General features: G+C 49.0%; 2 long non-coding RNA genes across 2 annotated transcripts in view; one reads left to right on the top strand and one right to left on the bottom strand.

The window, feature by feature from the left end:
• Positions 1 to 605: 605 nt before the first annotated feature.
• LOC142929128 (uncharacterized) lies at positions 606 to 3,828 on the bottom strand. Its single transcript, XR_012945290.1, has 2 exons — positions 2,628 to 3,828; positions 606 to 2,264 (listed from the first exon to the last, which is right to left on the bottom strand). It is a non-coding gene; the product is annotated as an uncharacterized LOC142929128 (long non-coding RNA).
• LOC116945972 (uncharacterized) overlaps positions 2,822 to 24,170 on the top strand; it is a 35,241-nt gene continuing 13,892 nt past the window's right edge. The window contains exon 1 of the long non-coding RNA XR_012945291.1: positions 2,822 to 2,935. This is a non-coding gene — a long non-coding RNA (uncharacterized LOC116945972). The remainder of the gene's footprint in view (positions 2,936 to 24,170) is intronic.

The raw sequence follows: 24,170 nt of genomic DNA, 5'->3' as shown, positions 1-24,170 counted from the left end.
ACACGTGCTCAACAGGTGACGTCGCAGACTGTATAACCCTCTCCGCACCCAACCTCGACTCGAACAAAGACAAAGATCCCCCGTATAGCCTGGGACAAGTGCTCTACGGCACACGAGGGGGTGGGTGTGCCAGCACAACGCCCGGCCGCCTTTGTCTCCCCAGTGACGATGTTTACATGCCGCACCAGGTACTCATTTGAGGACCGGTTCAGAGAATGGTCACTGGTGTTGTTGGCCGTGATCTGGAATCGAACTCGGGTGGCCGGGTTCGTAATGCGGCGCACTAACCGCTACACCACCACTCCAGGCCCACACACACTCACACAATTGCGGATTTATATATCAGCATCATAAGCATCAATCATCATCAGCCAGGATCAATCTACTGCAGGATGAAGGCAACCATCCATGCCAGCCCCTTGCTGCACACAAACCTCCATTCATTCCATCACTCCATCTCCGCGGTGGATGTACTCTCCTCGGGCGCGTTCCTTCCCCATCGCTGACACTTTGTCATCATTCTCGGGGTGGGTAGGGGAAGAAAAGGGTTTAAATATTGACAGAAAGGGTTACCATTTGTAAAATAAAGAAAACGATTAGTATGCTTGTGAGTCATGTTGCGCGAGTTTATTTCATATATTCTGCTCAATAACGCATGCGGGCGTCAACTGCGAAGCGAGTTAAAAGCGCAGCCCTGCAAATTCCTTGCTATCGCCACTGCTGGTGGTAGCGCCACTTCACGAGGGGCAGCTGTCGGGAGCCCCATGCTTCGACTCGTCCCCGCTGGCGGTAAGCACCCACACGACGCCCCACCACTCAGGGCCAACCAACAGGATGACGACTAACTGTGGTGCACCCATTCATACGCCTGGGTGGGCATAGGCGGCGTAGGGGAGGGGTGGGGATGGTAGATGGTGGGGGGGGGAGGTATGTAAGAAACGTCGTCATATGTTTCAACTGCCGCTCCGGGAAATCGAACCGAAAGCGACGATCGTCCACCACTCCAGTTGTTCTCCACCTTTGTGGCACGGGTGGCACCCACCCGCACCCCGCCCACCTACTCGGAGAAGAGACGGAAGCAATACAAACAGACATCTAATTACACGTCTAAAACCTGCCCAAGGTTTACAGAGTGCTGCCCTGAACCATCCACGCGAACTCGGGCCATGCTCGCAGCCGCGGCTTCATTCGCTCACCGTCGAACAAAGGCGGCGGTCACCGCAGCGTCATCGCGCGGCGCTTTCAGAAGCGCTTCTGCGGCCGTCTGGAACGCCTCTTCCTTCCGATATTAGGAAACCACTTGAGCTGTGCACTTTTAAATCATCATCTAGAAACAGGGGTCGGGAACCTTTTTGGCTGAGAGAGCCATGAAAGCCACATATTTTAAAATACATTTCCGTGAGAGCCATATAATATATATTTTTAACACTGAATAACAACTAAAGAAATGTCAGCTAAGATTTATTTGTAGAGCCAGATGCAGTCATAAAAAGAGCCACATCTGGCTCGCGAGCCATAGGTTGCCGACCCCTGATTCTAGATTGAAAACCCATTTCTTTAAACTGATCCTTGTGGCGGTACCCCGGGGAATACCAAATAATACAAACTGGCCGAGGCAATTCAATATTTTATTTCTGGGACACTTTTTTTTCCAGGGGTGTTACTTCACTCCGCGACTGGGGTACCAATCAATCCGAAATCAGTGCCACACTCCGCGATGTCGAAACGCAGCGAGGACGATTGTGCCGAAACCCTGAACGCTCGTACGCAACCTAGTGGTGGTGCATCGTGAGTACAGCCCGTCGAGATGAGTCGATTGCCGCATCGCTGACCATCAACAGTCTAAACATGACTGCATCGCGCACATTATGCGAGACCTGGGATACTACGGTACCCCGGGGTAGCGCCATTTCTTTACAAGTGCTTTTTGTGTTTAGTGTGTTTGTCCTTCACCTGCACTTCCCATTTGCGCGGTTGGCTACGTACGGTGCTATGGAGGTTCTACACCCCCACCACCACCCCTCCCCTAATCAAGACCCGTTACACAAAACTGCATTGTCTCTCTTTGTTACTACATCGGGGTCGGGGAAGGTGGAGGGAGGAGGGAAGGGGAGAGGGGTCACAGTTTAGCCACTGAGCGCCGAGGGGCCACACTCTGAGGTGATGGATCAGAGTGTCCCAGCGATCTCCATCCGTGCCACGGGTGTCGCCGCTGCTGCTGCAACGCTCATGCAGTGGTTTTCATGCGGGGGGCACGCGGAACCCTGGGGGGGGGGGGGGGGGTAACGTGGCAATGTCACAGGGGGGTCACGTGAGGTTATTTGTAAATGTGTTAATTTATATCATACGTGAGAGTCATCGGTGAACAGTGGTGAAAGAATCTGCCAATATAAAATAACGACGATAACATTTTAACCAAAATTATCATTGAATTTGTTTTTACTTTCTTGCAGTTACTTAGCTAGTTAGGGTCACTCACAAAATTGATAATTGGTTACAGATATTATATACCTTCATTATTCGTACGTTTATTTCTCAGAACCATTGTTGGGTCAGGCAAGGGGTTGTAACAAAATACAACAAGAGGAGTAAACACAGTAGCCAAGGAAAAAGGTTTGAAAACCAACCGCGCTAATGAATGTCCATGTGCGTGCCGCCCGCGTCTCCTGGCACGGCACGCGTATCCTGGCACGGCACGGGTCTCCTGGCACGGCACGGGTCTCCTGACACGCACGGGTCTCCTGACACGGCACGGGTCTCCTGACACGGCACGGGTCTCCTGGCACGGCACGCGTCTCCTGGCACGGCACGCGTCTCCTCGCACGCGTCTCCTGGCACGGCACGGGTCTCCTGGCACGACACGCGTGCCACCCCGGTGTGGAGACAAACCTGTCGCCGCTCTCGCTAAAGTGACCGCACAACCCACGTGCTCAACGTAAGTCTCTCGCGTTCCCAGCAGGTGGCGTGACTCTACAGATGTTGTTGTTGTTCCGTTGTCGTTGCAACCAACGCTGATTGTGTTTGGTTTGTACAGGTAGCGTTAAGTGTTCGTATGTATCATGTGTGAACTTATTTCGCACCATACGCAGCCAACCGTGCTAATCGGATGTGTTTTGTTGTAGAGGTAGTGTGTGTGTGTGTTTGGTTATAGTGTATGTTAAAAACCTCGACTGATGTACAGGAGGTCGTGGGTTCGATCCCGAATCTGACGCTTGTATATTTGGAGTTTGCGTGTCTCTCTTCTCGTGGTCGCGTGGATATTTTCCCCGGATTTTCCCTCCACATTTAGAATCAACATCACGCGTTTGGAGTATTTCGCTGCTATACATTGCCACACTAGACGCCACTTCGTTGGGCTATTATTTGTTCATTGGTGCTGCTCGCTAACAGCACTTACCCCCGCAGTCTGTTAAGGCTATACGGGGGATCGTTGTCTTTGCGTATGAGTGTGTTGAGTGCGCGAGTGTAATGTTGTGTGAGTGTCGAAGTTTGATGAGTGTTAAAGTTCACGGTCACACAGCATGACTGCGCGTGTATCCGCGCGATATCACGCAGTCAATAGCTGCTCACCTGTTGCGTGTGTGTGCTCGGCAGTAGAGTGTATATTGGCGCAGTATTTGTATTACCTAGTTAAATAAGATAAATAGTTGGATTTCTATTTAAAGCTTTCGTGACTGCAAGGATTCATCTTCTTGGTTCTTTCGGTAAAGTCACGTAGAATGAGAATAAAACAAAATAAGACGATACAATTCTCACGACGTTTCAGCCACAACACAAGTAGCCTTCTTCAGGTGAAGGAACAGAACTGTCGGGACGACAGCGCTTCAACTGTCGTCCCGACAGTTCTGTTCTTTCACCTGAAGAAGGCTACTTGTGTTGTGGCCGAAACGTCGTGAGAATTTTCTTGTCTTATTTAGTTTTATTGTTTTATTCAAATTCTACGTGACTTTACCGAAAGAACCAAGAAGAAAAATAGTTGAGTTCAGTTGTATCAGTGGCGAGCGATCCCTGAACCTAGCTTGTGATCGTGGCCCAATCCGCGACATCCAGGGCAATGATCACCTTGGTCGGAGACACCGTGACCTTGAAGCCACGCGGTCAGCAAAGGCAGGCTCGCGGCATTTCCCAAGAATCGTCATCATCGGCAACGTTCACTCCACTGCTGGATGAAGGCCTTCGCCTGAGCCAGCTCTGCCTCTCGCGATCCCTGCGACACACCAATCCACAGAGCGGCGGCCACAGCGAGCAGGCGTCAGCAACTCCGTCCGTTTCTCAGACGCGTTTCAATTCCTCGCCTCTGTGTTGCTTTTCTCGGATTTAAAGTCGGCCACTTTGTGAACAATTTCACTGGATCCCCCCGCCTCCCCTCCTCTCGCCGTGTCGCTCACGGGACAAAGGAGAGGGGGGGGGGGGTGGCATCGTTGTTCAGCGTCAGTGAGTGAACGTTGAGATGGTCGGAGTCACACTGGCGGGTACATTGTAACACGCGTGCCTCGGGCTCGCCGAGAATTAAGAACCGCGTTCCACGGTGACAGCCCCACAAATGCAGAGAATTTACCCGCGTTGGCCGCTCGAAGGACCTTCACATTAAACCTGCAACTTTGTTAAGCATAACGATAAATTCCAAACTCGGTCCACATAAACTTTAAGCAAACGTTGGCGTGCGTCTTATTAAGAGGTAGGTGTGTGTGTGTGTGTCCTAATGCGATGTAACGTTGTATTGACACCGGGCGAATGTTTGTGGCGCGGATTACTTTCGGAGGTTCTTATAATCCGGAGATTACGGTAGTTCATGCAGTAGCCCATTCGATACACGTAATACATGTGTGCACAAAAGTACTTATATTTATAATTAAATGTATCCAGGAAAGCTTCATTGAGTCTGAAGACTTGTGTTGTATGTATGTAGTGTATGCTGAAATTCTTTCGCGCCGTACGTAGCCAACCGTGATAATCAGAGGTTACGGGGGAAGGGCAACTAATTAAACACAAAACGAAATTCTAAAGAAATCAGTTTTCAATTTATAGAATCGTGGCACTTTGGGATTAATAGACAATTCCATTTATGTTTGGAAACTTCACAACATGACCAAATCATCCGGAATGCGCCCCGTGTCGCCTAGATCTCGGAAGCTAAGCAGGCTTTGAGCCTGGATCGTGCTTGGATGGGCAATCATCACGCACGGCCACGTTGTCAAATGCGGCTGGGGCTCTGTGCTAGCACAGTGAAGAAACAATTTAATTCACTGCACTACACTTCCATGCTTACCGCGTTCACCAACGTGCACTGAGCAGTGTTGGTGTGGCCAAAGAACCTCCAGGGCCTACACGGGGTGCGGAGACCTTCATCCAGCAGTGGATTGCCAAAGGATATGTTAATATAAACGTAATAATAGCTACTCCGCTTTGAATCCCATCGTCTGCTTTGTGTGTAATACAAGGCCGTAATTATAATATATATGGGGGGTGGGGCACATCCAATATTCAAATATGCTCAAAATGTCCCCCCCCCCAATATATTACTATAAAATAGATTTCTGTTTATATGATTGTGGTTATGGTTGTACTTTATTAATCCCTAATCTCTGCCATTACATACAATGAAACAAGAAAAGTAAAAAAAGTATAAACAGAGCAATGTAATACAATAACACTATTAAACATTATTGTAAAAAATAAATAAAAAGTCCATCCTATGTGTTAGTGATTTTTTTAAATATTTTAGACAGGAAATTATTTTCAAATTTAGATTTTTTTTGGGGGGGGGGACCCTCAGACCCCCTGCAAGATTTGGTCCCCCCCAATGTTGACTCCATGGCTATGGCCTTGGGGTAATTATTAACCTAGCATTACTGTCAATAATATCCCATTGAGTGAGATATAGTTTATACCGTGGTATGATCGCCGCTTTTAGCGTTGATTCGTTTGACGCTCAAACTTTGATTCTGCGATATCAGAATCAAAGTTTGCATTTATACTGGAGGGATGCGATGAGCTACAAATCTCTTGTTTACAGATGTCCAGGAGTTAACAATCTACACGTCGGTCTAGAACACCGCGTGGCCTTACAATGAAACGCATAATGGGCAACGTTACGGGAAAGGGACCTTCACCTTTTTATACGGGCTACGAAGCACGCATTGTCCGAAACGTAGCCTTTTATATGTTTACATTATTTGGCCATACACACAGAGTTAGCGTCGAATGTGTGTGAGTTTGTTATTGTGTTTGGCCACCACTTTCAACGCGGTAGTAACAGCAGCAGCGCCATCACCAGATGATTTGTTTAGCTCCATTGGCCCGGGGATCGTTCAAGAGTCGCCCACTCCAAACGTAAGTTCATGGCGCTACCCAGCGTGCGATATGTGAACAGCACCGGCAAGAACCCACGTCACCAACACTCCGCAAGGTGTGTCATGTACACAAAACGTGCCAATTAGTTACTGGTCGCGAAAGCCTCCGTGCTAAAGCTACGCTCCTCCGATCCCTGGCATGCCCTGCATCCCGTAGAGGCGTCTTCAGAATGTGTTTGAGAATGTTTCTTTATACTGCGGGAGGAATCCGATGAGCTACAAAGCTCTTTTCACAGATGTCCAGTCGGGGCGGGTAAGATACGTTACAACAACAAACAATACAACAACACAACAATCACGATAGGAGTGCAAAGTACAAGAAAAGGTAAACAAATCACCCAAACGCACACAAATGAAACTAAACCATCCCCATCCTACCAGGCAAACTCTCAGGGCGCACATTGCACGCTGTGGCTCACCGCCGTGGCGTGCTAGCCCTCTCCACAGCATCCGCGACTCATTCTCTGTTCATACATTCAAGGCATGGCCTCAAACCCCGTCTTTTTTTCCTCTGTTGCTCCCCCACTCCCCTCCCATTGCGCCACCTCCCCCACCATGTGTGTTACTGCTCCTACCTACACGTATGTATGTTGAACTTCTTACGCACCGTACGTCTCTCTCTCTCGTTCACACGGCCCGGACTGCCTCTCGCGTGGCCATTATTCTGCTGCGTAATTGTTCAGCGCTTCGTGATGTCTTTATTTATGTTACCTGCGAGGCGCCTCGTAGAACTGCCAATTATTGTTATCGCCACCACAGTGCTTCGAAAACGACCCCGCAAACGATAATTATCCGTCAGTGCAAGCGTCTTATCGGGAACTTTTTAGACCTGGCAATATCAAATATAGCGGCATCAGTCGCATCTGTCACTGGAGGTGGCGCGATCGGTGGCTATTTAGACTCAATCGCTTGTTTGCGTTATTGCTGGATACCGCCGATGCGTGCCTTCACCCGTGGTCCGCCAAAGCGATATCTATTTATCTATAGATATATTTTAAAGTCTTATTTGACCCTAGGAAAGGAGAGCTTCACCACGCCTCGTCTGTTTGTAGTAAACCAACAATTTACTCGAAGATGCTGCTGCCTCTGATATGTTGGCAGTGGTGCAAAAGCACAATTAACAATAACAACAATAACAACACAACACGCATTCGTCAAATAACAATGCCTCGAAAGGGTGGGAGAAAAACCCCCACCTATTTAACAGGCGACGTTTCGGGCAATGGCCCTCCTTAATAGCGCCCATTTATTTAAAATGTGCTTATCGTCACACGACTAGTGTGTTCGCTATTGCGTCAGCCTGTAGGCCTCACTGGGCAGGCAGCCTGATGATATAGGCATTGTATGTGTGACACCTTTGGAATTGACTCTGGGTGGGTGTGCGCACGTGCGCGTGTGCGCGCGCGCGCGTGTGTGTGTGCTTCGTTCTGCGTGACCCAACAGCCCCGAAGAGTGAACAGAAATAGCCCCGAGCGGCGTCCTGTCCATTTCAACTTTAACAATTCGCCAAGTTCACAGCCGCGCTTAGCCAAGTTTTGACCTCCGACTTATGCCGCGCCGCGTGTTGTTTTTGTTGTTTCTGGCGGCGCTTTAACCGACTTTTGTTCGTGAGGATCGATTAATTGTGAACCACTTCTACACACGTCGATCGAAATCTGAACTCCCTCAACTGGTATGCAGGAGGATCGTTAGTTCGATCCCTACCCCCTAACGCCTGCTGCTGTCTATTTGGAGTGTGCGTGTCTCTCTCCCTGTGGTCGCGTGGATTTTTCTCCGGGTCCTCCGGTTTTTGCCTCCACATTTAGAATCAACATCACGCTGTAAAGTGTTTGGCTGCTAGAAATGTCCACACGTGATAAGCCACTTCGTTGAGCTGTCATTTGTGGCCAGGTCGCTTCTGAGAAAGAGCTAGAGGATGTAGCCTTACCTGGTAAAATAAAAAAAATGGTTGATATGTGCTCGCTAACAGCACTTGCCCCAACAGTCTGTTAAGGCTATACGGGGGAATGTTTGTATTTGTGTGTGAGTACATGAGTGTAATGTTTAAGTTTCATGAGTGTGTTAAAGCTCACCCGCAGACAGCATCACAGCGCGTGTATTTGCGGGATACCATGCAGTCAATAGCTGGTCACCTGTTGCGCGTGTGTGTTGTGTGCTATGTGTTAAATGTTTAGTTCGGTGGAGCGGTGGCGCTTTGCTTAGCGCGCTGCGCTAAGTACTCGGCGATCTGGCTTTGTTTTACGGCCACGGATAACATCAGTGGCGAGTGATATCTGGACTGAACCGGGGCTGGGGCTTTTGGTCCCAAATTCTCTAACCCGCACTGACCAGCGTGGTGAAGTATGGTTAAACAACCTTGCTTGACCAATGGAGAATTAGGAATATTTTAGCTAGCAGTGTGTTGGTACAGATGTGAAAAGTATTACCGCAATCTCCGTAGTATAAGACGACGTGGAAAGTAAGACGCACCACAAACTTGTTCCCGGTGTCAATAAAGTTACGCGAATCTGGACACACCTACCGTATAATAAGACACATCCTCAAATTTACCTCTGAAATACAGTGGACAAAGTTCATCTTATAACAATGCAGTAATATTATGTATGACGCCACGAGACATCCGCCATTTGGTTTGGTTTTACAAACAGAATGTTAACGTAATTTTCCGATTGGCTCAGTATTTGTATCACTGAGAAGATGCTATCTTTAATGTTACTATTTTTGGAGATGCCTACCCAATGAGAACTATATCAAGTCCCATGCATTATCTGTCTGCGTGTCTGTGTGTGTGTCTCCATGTCGGTCCTGGGTCTCCCCTAGGTCGACTCAACCTCAAGTGAGTACCTGGTGCATTGTGTAAACATCGCCGCTGGGGAGACAAATGCGGCCGGGCGTAGTGCTGGTAACCCACGCCCTCGCATGCCGTGCCGGCCTTCATAGGTGCTCGCTAAAACCACTTGCCCCAACAGTCTAAGGCTATACGGGGGATCTTTGTCCTTGTCTTGTGTTTCCATGTCTGTGTGTGTCCCTGGGTGCGTTCAAGGGATGGCTCCATCCTACTGGATGGAGCCATCCTGGAAATTGCTGCTCACTCTGAACAGAAGTTGGTGCCTCTTCTGTTGAACCTGGAGTGTGCCACTAAGAGATAGGGCCTTATCGCGTGCCCCACCGAAACCAAGCACGTGCCTGGGTATTTTATGCCATCAAAAATTCTACCCCGTCAATTCCCCATGAGCGATGGGCCAGTTGTGGAGAGAGTGGGGGAGTTCCCCTACTTGGGCAGTAATACGTAGATGACCAGCTCCGCTTTGGCAGCAGAGATCTCACTTCGAATCAGTCGAGCGGCATTACCTGTGACTCCAGATAAAGCTTGCAAAATCCCCCTTTAGAGGAACATCTGCGCCGGCTTGACATATTCAGCCTGGCCTGTCGACGATCTATCTTGGCTCTCACCGGACTGGATTTTGCGAGCAGTGTACAGCGCGTAGCGGGCGTCTCATTCTACCTCTCTGGCCTCTCCTTGGGCTTTGAAGAAGGGTCATTGCCCGAAACGTCGCCTATTGTATATTCGGGTAGTCATTGACGAATGTGAGTCGTTTTTTTGTTGTTGCGTTAGTTATTCGTGCGTGTGCAGCACTGTCAAGGCGGTAACACCAAAACATGTTGGCCAGTTAAGAATGCCAGCCATGCGGTTTCAACTGCACGCGTTGCACAAGAGGGGGGCACGAGGATGTGGGGGGGGGCACCTATATCCATCCTATCGTATGACCGTGTGAACGTACGTATTTACGTTTTGTCAATCCAACTTGCGGGCGGGAAGAGATAATTGGCCATACTTCACCACGCTGGTCAGTGCGGGTTGGTATTCGATTTGGTGGGGGGGGAGAGGTGGGGGGGAAGAACAGCGGCGATGGAATTTTCTCGACTGCCCAAGCACAGCTGGACATCTGTGAAAAGATTACTTCATCGCTCATCGGATTCCTCCAGAATAAATACATCATCTGATTCTCATTCACACCTGTCTCTTACGCAGCGTGGTCATCCATCTAATCATTTTGCCAGGCAAACTTTTTTTGCTTAGCTTCCAAGATCTCGTGAAATGCGGCGCATTCCGTTGTGATTTTGTGAATGGCAAACCCCCGTTCACCGCTATCAATCTCGACACGACGCGTGAATGGAACCCCTTGACTCATTGGGGGCCCTGTTGAGAAATTCCGCCGCGGATGTGACCTTCCCCCACGTGACAAACGTGCAGGCAAGCGCGTGCTGATCACGTGCAGAAGTCATGCCGTGACGTCCCAGCACTTGCCCCAAACGTCTGTCGCGGCTAGACGGGGGACCTTTGTCTTTTTTGAGGGTGTGTCTTTGAGTGTGTGTGTGGCGTGCGTAGAACGTGTGCGTGTATAAGCATTAGAAAGTCATTGTGTCGGCTACTCGCTTGGGATTACATCCACCTGGCAATCATCGCCCCCTACTGGCAGACACGCCCGTCTTGCAGGCCAGGTGCTGAGTTACCTGGTGCCCATAGGGACAGCTGACACGGGGGGGGTGGGGGGTGCCCTTTAAATCGTGTTGAGGCGAGAATGTGACCGTACGGCGCTGTGAAACGCTCCGGCGGTAGCGGGCGCTCTAGAGAACACAAATCGTTATCAGTGCGGTGTGTGTGTTAGTGTGCGCGAGTGTGTGTAGGAACATCTGAATGCCATTGTCTCAGTGCGTACGATGTGTGTAAGTGTACGAAGTGTGTGCGAGTGTGCAGCAGGCGTGGTTGTACATGCGCCACGAAGCCTGGTGTCCCGAGTTCAATTCCCGCTCACGGCCAACACCAGTGACGATTATCTGAAGCGGTCCGGGGCTTCCCCTAGGTCGACTCAGCCCCAAATGACCGCCGTAGCTGGTGCGATGTGTAAATGATCGCCACTGGTGAGACAAAGGCGACGGGGGTAGTGCTGGAACCCCACGCTCTCGTGCGCCATGCCGGCCTTCATAGGTCAGAACGGCAGACAGTGGTGAGATGTTAACTACCTCACCGGGTATACAGGAGGTCGTGGTTTCGATCCCGACTCTGACGCCTGCTGCTGTATATTTCGAGTTTGCGTTTCTTTCTCCCCGTGATCGCGTGGATTTTTCTCCGGGTCCTCCGGTTTTCGCCTCTGCTATAAATTCCCACGTGATAAGTTACTTCATTGGACTATATCACTCGTGGCCAGGTGGATTCTGAAAATAACTTTGCAACTCGGTGGGCCTTACCTGCTAAAATAAAAAAAGTTGATAGGTGCTCGCTAACAGCACTTACACCAACAGTCTGTTAAGGCTATACTGAGAATATGTGTCTTTGTAGTTTGAGTGTGTTGAGTGCGTGAGTGTTATGTTGTGTGAGTCCCTAAGTTTGATGAGTGTTAAAGTTCACCTGCGCGTGTGTCCACGCGTTATCACGCAGTCAATAGCTGGTCACCTGTTGCGTGCGTGTGCTAGGCAGTACAGAATATAATAATAATATGTGTGTGTGTGTCATTGTACACAATCGTGTTACATGATATGATAAAGGTTACGTTGAAGGGAAACAATAACATATTAAAATATATATAAAACAATACAAATTCTCACGACGTTTCGACTGCAACACAAGCAGTCATCATCAGGTGATGAAGCAGTCATCAATAAAATTCTCACGACGTTTCGACTGCTTGTGTTGCAGTCGAAACGTCGTGAGAATTTTATTGTTTTATATATATTTTATTATTTTATTGTTTCCCTTCAACGTGACTTTACCGAAAGAACCAAGAATATCAATCACTGCAGTCACGAAAGCTTTAAATCTAAATGATAAAGGTTATATTCTCATAAACGAAACAAGATCAATATTATTAAACACAGTATACGTTCACAGCACAGGTTGAATGTATACCCTCACGAGACCGCATGCTCCTAACGCTGTGAAAATGAGAACATTGCGATCACGCCATCGTGATCACACCAACGTGATCACACCATCGTGATCACACCATCGTGATCACGCCAACGTGATCACGCCAACGTGATCACGCCATCGTGATCACACCAACGTGATCACACCAACGTACATATTTCATCATCGGCCGTGATCGATCCACTGCTGGATGAGCGCTATCGGCAATCCGTCGCAATCTCGCAACGTGACGAAGCGATCGCGCCTGCGTCTATCACAACCTCTGATGACTCCTCCGATCACGGCATTCGCCACATCCCGAGGTCGCCACTTCGCTGCGTCGTGGCTCCCCGCCCAGCGAATGCGCTCCCCTCTCCACAATCGCGCCTTATGCCTCTTCCAAAGCATTGCCTCAAAACTCCCCCCCCCAGCCCTGTTCGTTACTACTCCTACCTTTTCACGGCCCGGATCACCTCTCCTGTCCCCATAATACCGCTGCGTAATTGTTCAGCGCTTTGTAAAAAAAGAAATGTTTTTAAAAAATTAGTCACATTTTTTTCATGAACAATCCACCTAGCACACGAGCTGATTTCACCGCTGCCATCTCCGCAGTGAACGGTGTCTCTCCTCGGGCTGACGCTCCGTTGTTAGTCTCGACCATCGGTCATCGTCTCTTCTGGCGACGTGAAGCACTCGAGCCCACACTCACTGCACTCAGCAGTCAGAGCGATGTCTCAAACCCTTGCGTCCTCTGGTCCACGTGTTCTTCGGTCCACTCATTATCTGGTCCACGCATTGTCTGGTCCACGTGTTCTTCGGTCCACTCATTCTCTGGTCCACGCATTGTCTGGTCCACGTGTTCTTCGGTCCACTCATTCTCTGGTCCACTCATTGTCTGGTCCACGTGTTCTCCGGTCCACGCGTTCCTCTCTCTCTCAGAGGAATGTGACGCCTACAGCTCTCCACGCTTCGTTGTGCACTTTTGTTCCATTTCCTTTGCCAGTGGCACTGTTTACGATCCGTGTGTCAACAATGTACAGTACGATGAATCGGAAAACACGCACACTCACGAGAGTTGGTCGGAGTGCATTTGGAAAACCACTTAATGGAAAGGAACATACCTTCACGTGTCTGTGGTGTGCATGCCTACCAGCAATCGGCGATGGAAACACACATTCGGTATAATATAATATGGATATCCAAATTGACGTACTGTACTGACAACGTTGGCATACTTTATACGCGTGTATGTATATGTATGATAATATAGTGCATATCCGTTTGATTCATATATTAAACAAACAAAAAATATTGTCGCTCAAGTAAAATAATTGAACGTTTTATATGCCTGGCCTGCAGGACATTTTGAGGTTCATAACGTGCAGGCATATATTTAACAATCTAGCTGGAATTGTTACTCTATTTATATTCTCATTATAGCCAGTGTATGATTATTATCGTAACTGCGAGTGGGCAGCGGTTAACACGCTGCTCTGAACGCGCTGATCCGAGTTTGATTCCCGGCCATGGCCAACAGAATCACAATCTTCATTTCGACAGGAGGAATCCGACGAGCTGTGAAGCTCTTTTTGACAGATGTTCAGTAACATCAGTAACGATATCTGAACCAATCCGAAGCACCTGCCGTCACCAACCTGACCGGTCTGCGTCGTGAAATATGCTCAAAGAATCCCCTTGATCGGCGTGGCGTTAAGATGGTCTCATCCAGCAGGAATGCATGGGGTGAAATGCGCGTAGCCACTTGCGAGTTAAATATGGGGCTACTTCAAAAGATGGCTCAACGTTCAGGTTGATATAATTACTGAAGATGACCGTTCCGTTGAAACGTCGATTCAACATATCAGCAAAAAAAGTCACACTTGAACTAAGCTCACATAGAGCGATATCACTGCAGCGGCGTGCTCCACCTTGCATAACAACACAGGCCCGCATCTACGACGCGACAGCACACAACACCTAACCGACAATCGTTATCAGCCACCTACAGCAATATACGAGGCCCGTGGCAAATAGGCCATGGTTCGCTGATGAGTTCCAATTTTTTTTCCGAATCATAAAGGGCGAGTGAGGCAATGGATGATTCAGGCCCAGCCGCATAGCAGCGGTCCGTCACGTGGAGGTCACTCGAGGTATATGGTATTCTTATCCGTTTTCTATGGGTGCCTGGGCAAGGGCCACTGACTATCTGTTCTAAAAATAAGTGGAATGTAAAACAAGGCGCTTTACATTTCGTCTTTAGCTTACACCCCCCCCCCCCCCTACAAAGATAAAGACCCCTCCCTATAGCCTTAACAGACTGTCGGAACAAGTGCTGTTAGCGAGCACCTATCAAGAACGGAACGCCTTTGTTTCCCCAGTGGCAATGTGTATACATTGCGCCAGGTACTCATTTGAGACTGAGTCGACAAAGGGGAGGCCCAGGACCGGTTCAGTAAACCATCACTGGTGTTGACCGTGAGCGGGAATCGAACTCGGATCACCGGGTTCGTAGCGCATCGCGCTAACCACCGCACTACCATTCCCCAAGCCACCGACCCACCCACTCACCCACATCTCCACCCCTGAGTCGACGTACAGGAACAGGGTCACGGGTTACGCCTGTGGACGGTGAGTCACGGAACAAGTCAGCCAGGCTGATATAAAACCTAAGCACCTACCCCACCTGGCATGCGCGCCTTGCGTCAGAAAGTTGCGTCAGGAAGCTGCGCGTGTATGTGAGTATGTGAAACTTAAAGGTGTGTGCCCGTGTGTAGGAATGCAGAGCCCTGTAACATGATTTTTTTGTCACTCTGCTATAGCAGAGGGGTGGTGAATTTCATTTGGACCTTCGTCTTTTCCCTGATATATTCACGACCTACGATACCATCATGGGGCCCAGGCTGTGGCTCGTTCTTCATTGACCCTCTGCTCATGACCATTAAGGACCTTCATGCTAGTGGGCAGGGGGGGGGGAGCGACATGCGTGGCTGGAAGTCCGAGTCATTTCCCATTTATCTTAGGGATGCCCCCTGGCCATCAATAATATTCTTAACATATTTTTTGGCAAAGTGTTTTGAGAAGCCAAACATCACTGTACCAGTGCATTGTGAGACGGATCAACCATGTTGTGTACACCGATAGCCTGATCATTGCTACTCCATATGAGAATGCGTTTGAGACCGCTTCTGAATCTGGAACTTACTATCGGCCCACCAAAATGAAACTGCTTGAATATATTGCGTCATCGAACACTCCACCTCCCTCAACTCTCCATGGGTAAGGGGCTAGTTATAGGGAGAGTGGAGGAGTTTCCACACCTGGGCAGTGCGCCAAAAACCAGTTTCATCTCGGCTGTGTAGATTCTCATACCAATGAGTCATGGAATTATCTTTTCATCCACGGTGTAATGCTAGAAGCCGCCTGGCCTGCCGCTCCACAAAGCTCAGGGTTTTATCGGCAAACAATCATTGCCCTCTCTTCTCTGTGCTTGCAATCCTTGGATCCCCTTTTACAAGAAGACCTGCGCTGGTTTGAAAAAATCTGGCGAGCCTACCTACGATCCACCCTGCGTTCATCCGGATTAGGGTGGGTTATGCAACCCGCACGCTCAGTCATTGCATGCTCAATTAACTTCTGTTTGGCAGGTTATAGGGGGCCAAATGGGTGCGGTGTGAACTAAGATAAGAAGTGGGCTGATATGGCGCAGGAGGATTTGGAGACCAGTGGACTTTCTGACGTCTAGTACCAGCGGTGATCAAGATTGACTTCTGCGGAAGAGTTGGATGCAGCTGAGCTCGAGCAACAACAGCCAAGCAGATAAATACTACTAGCACAGAGAATAGCGCAGGTGGTGATCTGTCAGTCATCTCAATCCATTAACCTATCATGCCTGGGATTCCCTTATGACATGCCAATGAGCCTGCAACACTTCACGTGGCCTCAAGGTGTACCGAGCCTGGAACAAGCCCTGTGCTGACGTTGCCACCATTTTAAAGCATTGCTGTGTGTGTACAGTGGGGAGCGGTCGTGCAGCGGTGAGTGCGCTTCCATGATAAACTGGACTTCCATGATAAACTGGACTTCCATGATAAACTGGACTTCCATGGTGAACTGGCTGGACTTCCATGATAAACTGTGCTTCTATGGTCAACCGGACTCCCATGGTAAACTGGGTTCCCATGGTGAACTGGACTCCCATGGCAAACTGGACTCCCATGGTAAACTGGACTCCCCATGGTGAACTGGGTTCCCATGGTGAACTGGACTCCCATGGCAAACTGGACTCCCATGGTAAACTGGACTCCCATGGTGAACTGGACTCCCATGGTAAACTGGACTCCCATGGTGAACTGGACTCCCATGGTAAACTGGACTCCCATGGCAAACTGGACTCCCATGGTGAACTGGACTCCCATGGTAAACTGGACCCACATGGTGAATTTGACTCTCATGTTCAAGGGTCGGCAACCACAATAACAATAGGAGCCATTTTCTTCAAATCCGGTAAAAAAAACTTAATACTTCAAGAACCGCGATGCCTGTGAATACAAGACGGTGGTCCTTAAAAAATAACGTCACGAAGGGATCCTTAAAGAGCCGCAATGCGGCTCCGGAGCCGCAGGTTACCGACCCCTGCCCTAGAGCCTTAAACGCGTGAACATCAGCACCTGGGGAGACAGAGGCGACCGGGCGTGGCTCTGGACACCCGACAGATTCCCTGTTTGCGTCCTGGCCACGCTGAACTCCATAAGTGGTCGCGAGTAGACATGGGATCAACAGTCTAATCGATACAGCTCTGCATGGGGGGGGGGGATTGCTTTTATCCCCATGTGATGTTGTGATGTTGGGAGCACCGACGGCAAACGAATATCGAAATCTTTCAACTTTTGTCTTGTTGCGTTTCTTTTCCTCCCCAAAATGTTTGTACTGTACCCTGTTTTGCTGCACCTACCTCTCCGTGTTTGCTGTCGTATCTCAGCTCTTCACTGGGCTCTTACTCACACGGTCACGCAGCTCTCTTCCTTATTATTCTGTCCGCCCGATTCACATGAATTAACACCTCTCCGCATCACTCGGGACATATTTACCAACTATCAGGCTCGAGCGGTGTGCAACGACTTAATTTATATCTTACCAGATTATTCATTTAAATCCTAAAATGAATAGGCGCGTCGCGTGGTGACATCGCTTAGATGTGTGCACCAACTGAATAATCATTTATATTTACCAGAATTTTTATATTTCATCCATATATAAACATGACTATGGGTGCGTCGTGATGAAGTTTGGTAGATCCCCCCCCCATTCCCTCCCTCCTCCACAGCCCACCCGTGCCTCTGTCGTGACAAAGCGATTTTGACCCAAGCCATTGTGATCCCCACAAGCAGCGAAGTCAGGTGCACGACAACATGGCAGCTGCGCACGCCTAGGCAATGTCCAATGGTTCAAAAGAAAAGCGTTTGCGTTTCGCGTTTGCTCATGGGATCACAATCTCTGGATCCGTGAGGCGGGGGGCAGCGGAGTAAACCTTTATCACTCCGCTTGGTTCTTTTTACGGCTGGCCTTGGGATTTACTGTGCTGTTTACCTGGTAAATATTAACCCTCGCCTCGGCGTACCCCCCCCGCCCCCCACACTAATCTGCGTGACATGTCTGGAAAAAAATACAACAGTCTACAAATGCACGAGCGAGCTTTGTTTGTGTGTGTGGGTGTATATTAAAAAAAAACACGAGTGTGTCGGGGATCGGATACAATGTTAAGATCTCTGTGCCTCCACCCCTCCCCCCCCCCAATTTGGTCGCTCCTGCTAATCGATCAAATCAATAGCCTTTCGATGTGTGTTGTTCTTTAGTCTCTCTCCTTTACCGGGAGGTGTCCAGTGAGACTCGTTGGTGTCTCGTCAAAGAGAACATTCGACGGTTTACAGAAATCATCGCGCAACCCGCCATCTGACCAAACCTTCGTCCGGAATCCTGGTACCGACGTTAACAAACACAAAACTACGACCCATGTCTGAGCTGCCTTGCAATCAGCTGGATGGGGAAGACTCCCGTGGGAAGAATACCAGATGCTGTAGGCTTGAGCTGAGAGGCGGTCACGACATTTCCATCTGTGTGGAGTTTTCAGTGTTATCCCTCTCCCCCCCCCCAAACCTTCCTGCCCCCCACCCTCCCTACCCTCCTCCCCTCTCCCCTCGTGGCATGCATTGCGGCTTTCTCCGGGAAATCTAAATTTGTACCGAATGTAAACCAGACACTCGTGAGTGGAATTGGACAATCATCCGGATCCAAGATCGCGCAGTCTTGAGACTCGGTTAAGCTGCCTTGGGCAAAACAAAATTTTTGTGAACAAGATAACCTTGTTTTAACACGCCAACCGCGTTCGTATGTAAACTTTCATCCACGGCAGATGAAACACATCTCTCTCAATCTCATCTCTAAATAGTAATCGTGGTGCTCCTTGCCCACAAATTATGGGCGCATCCCCTTCAGAGATGCGGGTTTCCCGCCGCAGAACGTGGGTTCGGTTCGTGCGTTTCCGCGCGAACCTCTTTCTCACCGACATTCACTACGTCACGCCGATTGAATTCACTCTCCATGCGGCGATGTGATCGGACGTGGGACAACGTCGCGTGTGGATTTTGTACAGTGAGGGAAAAAAGTATTTGATCCCCTGCTGATTTTGTAGGTTTGCCCACTGACAAAGAAATGATCAGTCTATAATTTTAATGGTAGGTTTATTTGAACAGTGAGAGACAGAATAACAACAAAACAAATCCAGAAAAACGCGTGTCAAAAATGTTATAAATTGATTTGCCTTTTAATGAGGGAAATTAGTATTTGACCCCCTCTCAATCAGAAAGATTTCTGGCTCCCAGGTGTCTTTTATACAGGTAACGAGCTGAGATTAGGAGCACACTCTTAAAGGGAGTGCTCCTAATCTCAGCTTGTTACCTGTATAAAAGACACCTGTCCACAGAAGCAATCAATCAATCAGATTCCAAACTTTTCACCATGGCCAAGACCGAAGAGCTCTCCAAGGATGTCAGGGACAAGATTGTAGACTTACACAAGGCTGGAATGGGCTACAAGACCATTGCCAATCAGCTTGGTGAGAAGGTGACAACAGTTGGTGCGATTATTCGCAAATTTAAGAAACACAAAAGAACTGTCAATCTCCCTCGGCCTGGGGCTCCATGCAAGATCTCACCTCGTGGAGTTGCAATGATCATGAGAACGGTGAGGAATCAGCCCAGAACTACGCGGGATGATCTTGTCAATGATCTCAAGGCAGCTGGGACCATAGTCACCAAGAAAACAATTGGTAACACTACGCCGTGAAGGATTGAAATCCTGCAGCGCCCGCAAGGTAACCCTGCTCAAGAAAGCACATATACATGCCCGTCTGTAGTTTGCCAATGAACGTCTGAATGATTCAGAGGACAACTGGGTGAAAGTGTTGTGGTCAGATGAGACCAAAATGGAGCTCTTTGGCATCAACTCAACTCGCCGTGTTTGGAGGAGGAGGAATGCTGCCTATGACCCCAAGAACACCATCCCCACCGTCAAACATGGAGGTGGAAACATTATGCTTTGGGGGTGTTTTTCTGCTAAGTGGACAGGACAACTTCACCGCATCAAAGGGACGATGGACGGGGCCATGTACCGTCAAATGTTGGGTGAGAACCTCCTTTCCTGAGCCAGGGCATTGAAAATGGGTCGTGGATGTGTATTCCAGCATGACAATGACCAAAAATACACGGCCAAGGCAACAAAGGAGTGGCTCAAGAAGAAGCACATTAAGGTCTTGTAGTGGCCTAGCCAGTCTCCAGACCTTAATCCCATAGAAAATATGTGGAGGGAGCTGAAGGTTCGAGTTGCCAAACGTCAGCCTCGACACCTTAATGACTTGGAGAAGATCTGCAAAGAGGAGTGGGACAAAATCCCTCCTGAGATGTGTGCAAACCTGGTGGCCAACTACAATAAACGTCTGACCTCTGTGATTGCCAACAAGGGTTTTGCCACCAAGTACTAAGTCATGTTTTGCAGAGGGGTCAAATACTTATTTCCCTCATTAAAAGGCAAATCAATTCATAACATTTTTGACATGCGTTTTTCTGGATTTGTTTTGTTGTTATTCTGTCTCTCACTGTTCAAATAAACCTACCATTAAAATTATAGACTGATCGTTTCTTTGTCAGTGGGCAAACGTACAAAATCAGCAGGGGATCAAATACTTTTTTCCCTCACTGTATGTATATTGTGTGCACTACTCAGTAAACTTTCTTCTTTAAGCCCAATAATATATACATGCTGGTTTCATCTCTTTAATTCAGTTTTCCAAAAGCACTCCATTTCCTGTTCTTCTTTTCTCCTTAATTTCACCATTTTGATCTTGAACCGCTTTTAATCGTTTCCCTTGGTGTCAAATTAGTACCTGGTGTGGTGAATAAAACATCGCCACGAGGGAGACAAAGACGGCCGGACGAGGGGCTTGTCACCCACCCCCTCGTGTGCCATGTCCGGCCTTCATAGGTGCTCGCTAACAGCACTTGTCCCAAATGTATGTTAAAGGCTAATTGAGGGATCTTTGTCTTTATATATATTCTGTTTTCTAATTTTGTACTTCCAACAGCTTTTTAATTCTGATTTACTTTAGGCTGCCATAAAGGCAGTGTTCATGAATGTGTAAGTGTTTTTTTTTGTATATGCACATGTGCATACACAGTCCTTAACATGTTTGTGTATATATGTCGCGTGTTCACATTAAGTGTTCATGGAGACGCTTGTTCACGTGTGCCCAATCACTCCCCTAGCCTTTCGTGATTCCTAAGTGCCCCTCTATTGCGGTCACTCGTTCCTCAATCCTTTTCCACGCTCCTGTCATGTAAGTCATTCCATTCTGTCAAGAGCCTCGAGCAAAGGCGCTCTATTAATATAGAACAAGCTAAGAGCCATGTGCCCTACGCCTGTGAACCAACGCAAATCGGAGACGTCAGTGTTGAGAAAGGTTCGTGGGTTTGGGCAGCACGCATCGCTGGAAGGAAAGGAAATCGTGGCCAATGGGCAAGGGGAGAAACGGAATGCCAGCATAGGGGAGGCTCCCGTCTCGCAATGGACAATTGCTTATAATAAGATGGTGATAATAACGGTCAATAACCTTGAAAATGTCTCGATAGAAATCAGCTCAAGCCTCGCGTAAATCGCGTGACGTCTGCGTGACCACCCGCACTCTGAAATCCTCTCCTCGCCCCGCCCCCTGTGAAAACAGACGCTGCTCCGTGCAGCATCCACGCCTTCTTTTTCCCCATCCTCATCTCTCCTGACCCTTTGCTCCCGTTTCTCTGCTCCTTTTCCATCCTTTTCCTCGTATGTCCCATTAGTTATCTTATTCTCTTCCCTTTCCCGCTGCTCTTGCTTGCTCCATTCATCCCAACATTGAATCTTCTCCCCGCCACGTGATTTGCCACGGATACATCTTAAATAGTTTGAGACCCCCATCTTCCAGTGTCTGAAATGTATACATATCGAGGCTGCAGTTTCCGAGTTGTACAGATTTTTTTGACAATTTTGACAGGAAGAGTTTGCTAATCAACGTCTGAAATTTTTAAATAAATATTCTTGTTCTACATAAAAATGCGTTAATTTGTCGACGTTTCTTAAAATTGCATTGCATCACGCTGTATTCAATGCACCGCGGGATTATTACCGTATTCCCTATATTAGAAGATACACCGCTCCCCTCCACCACACACCTGTCTCTTAAAGCAACATATTGGGGGTGGGTGGATTGCGTCTCATTATCTGGTAAGTGCGTGCGTGTGTGCGCGCGTGACCAGATTCGTATAACTTTATTGACACTGGCCACAAGTATTTGAGTGCGTCTGACTTTCCGGTGCGTCTTATACTGCAGAAGACATTCCTGCGGAGGGAGCTGGTAGGAACGTTGGGTTGCTCGGCCAATGGCCAGGGTCAACGGCGGCACCACGTGGTGTATTCCGCACAATATGCACGACTGTGAGGGTGGGCACAAGCCGGCGTGAGTAGGTTAAACGTTGAGTTTTATAAGGGCACCACGGGGTGTCAAGCCCCTCCCCACCCCCCACCCAGCCCCACCCTCCCCACCCAGCCCCTCCCCACCCAGCCCCACCCTCCCCACCCAGCCCCTCCCCACCCAGCCCCACCCTCCCTACCCAGCCCCTCCCCACCCAGCCCCACCCTCCCTACCCAGCCCCTCCCCTCTCACCGAACCACCCAGCCCCACCCTCCCCACCCAGCCCCTCCCCACTCAGCCCCACCCTCCCCACCCAGCCCCTCCCTCCCCACCCAGCCCCTCCCCACCCTCCCCTCTCCACCCCAGCCCCACCCCTCCCGTTTTTGGATGCACGACGGACGGACACAATAATCCCCTGTGGGCTGGTGGTGTAACCAGGAGGTTCCTACCAGTATTAAACGCTGAGTGAGAGCTCCAATGACTGGACGAGTCAGTGAACCTCCTCTATGGCGAAGGACTGTTGCCTGAAACGTTACCATTGCTGTTATAAGACAGTGTTCATGACAATGGCATTGTTGTGTGTTTGTGTACATCACGCGGGACGTTTCTCTCCCTGTAAGAAAATTAACGACACTATAATCGCGTCGTTACTCAATGGCAACAAGAGATAAGACATGCAATCAGACTGTAACTGAGCTGCTATAGTCAATGGGCACATAAGTGACTGCATGTTATATATCCTGTATCGCGACTGTGATATATTCCACACATCAACGATGATTGGTAAAAACAACTGTGTGTGTTTGTGTATTGTGTGTCGGCAGCAGAAGTGTGTAGCGGTCAGCGCGCTGCGCTACGAACCCAGCGACCCGAGTTCGATTCCCGCTCACAGCCAACAACACCGGCAACGATTATTCGAACAGGTCCTGGGCCTCATCTATCTCGACTCAGGCTCAAATGTGTACCTGGTGCGGTGTGTAGACATCGCCACGGAGGAGATAAAGGCGGCCTTGGCCACCCAGCCCCTCGTGTGCCGTGCCGGCCTTCATAGGTTCTCAGTAACAGCACTTGCCCCAAACGCCTGTTAATTCCATACGGGGGATCTTAGTTGCATGTGTATACCTGCCCGTATTCGCACACACATTCTGTTAATTGTGTCACCTCTACTGTTATTGACATATGTCACCATCAAGCTGAATAAAAACCCCGTGTCATTCGAATATCTGTGCAAAAGGCAATTAAGCAAAAAAAACAAATGGTAACGATGGCATTTACTGATTCAATTTTGACCAAGTTTGGAGTGGTGGCAAAGTGATTGGTGCACACTCCACTATCACCCTGGCGACCTTATTGAATCCCGGCCACAGCTACCATCAGCGACGAGCGATATCTGAACCAACCCGCACTGGCCAACGTGATGAAGTATAGTCAAAGATACCCCCACCGCCGACACGGCGCCGGATGGGGGGGGAGCCTTGGTAAAAATGAACTATTACTTTTATTTTACCAGGTAAGGCCCCACTAAGTTACGTAGCTCTTTTTCAGAAGCGCACCTGGTCACAAATGATAGCTCAATGAAGTGGCTTATCACGTGGAAATCTATAGCAGCCAAATACTCTAAATATTCACCAACAACGCGAGTGGGGGCAACTGTCAATGATGACCGAGTCGAGCCCATCAACTCCCTAACCCTCGACAACCCCGATTTAAAACTCGACAACCCTGGTTTAAATCTCGACAACCCCGGTTTAAATCTCGACAACCCCGGTTTAAATCTCGACAACCCTGGTTTAAACCAAAGTCTGGCTGCTCGGTTTCATGCCCAGGGTCTCAGCGGTGCCAGCTCGCAGTCAGTGGCACGGCGTGGTTGGCACGGACCCCCCCCCCCCCCCCGGAGCAATGGACGTGATGTCCC

The sequence above is a fragment of the Petromyzon marinus genome, chromosome 25 (assembly GCF_048934315.1).
Source record: "Petromyzon marinus isolate PM22_M1 ecotype Great Lakes invasive population chromosome 25, UKy_Petmar_22M1.pri1.0, whole genome shotgun sequence".
Lineage (NCBI taxonomy): Eukaryota > Metazoa > Chordata > Hyperoartia > Petromyzontiformes > Petromyzontidae > Petromyzon > Petromyzon marinus.
This window is presented reverse-complemented; position numbering and strand designations above follow the sequence as displayed.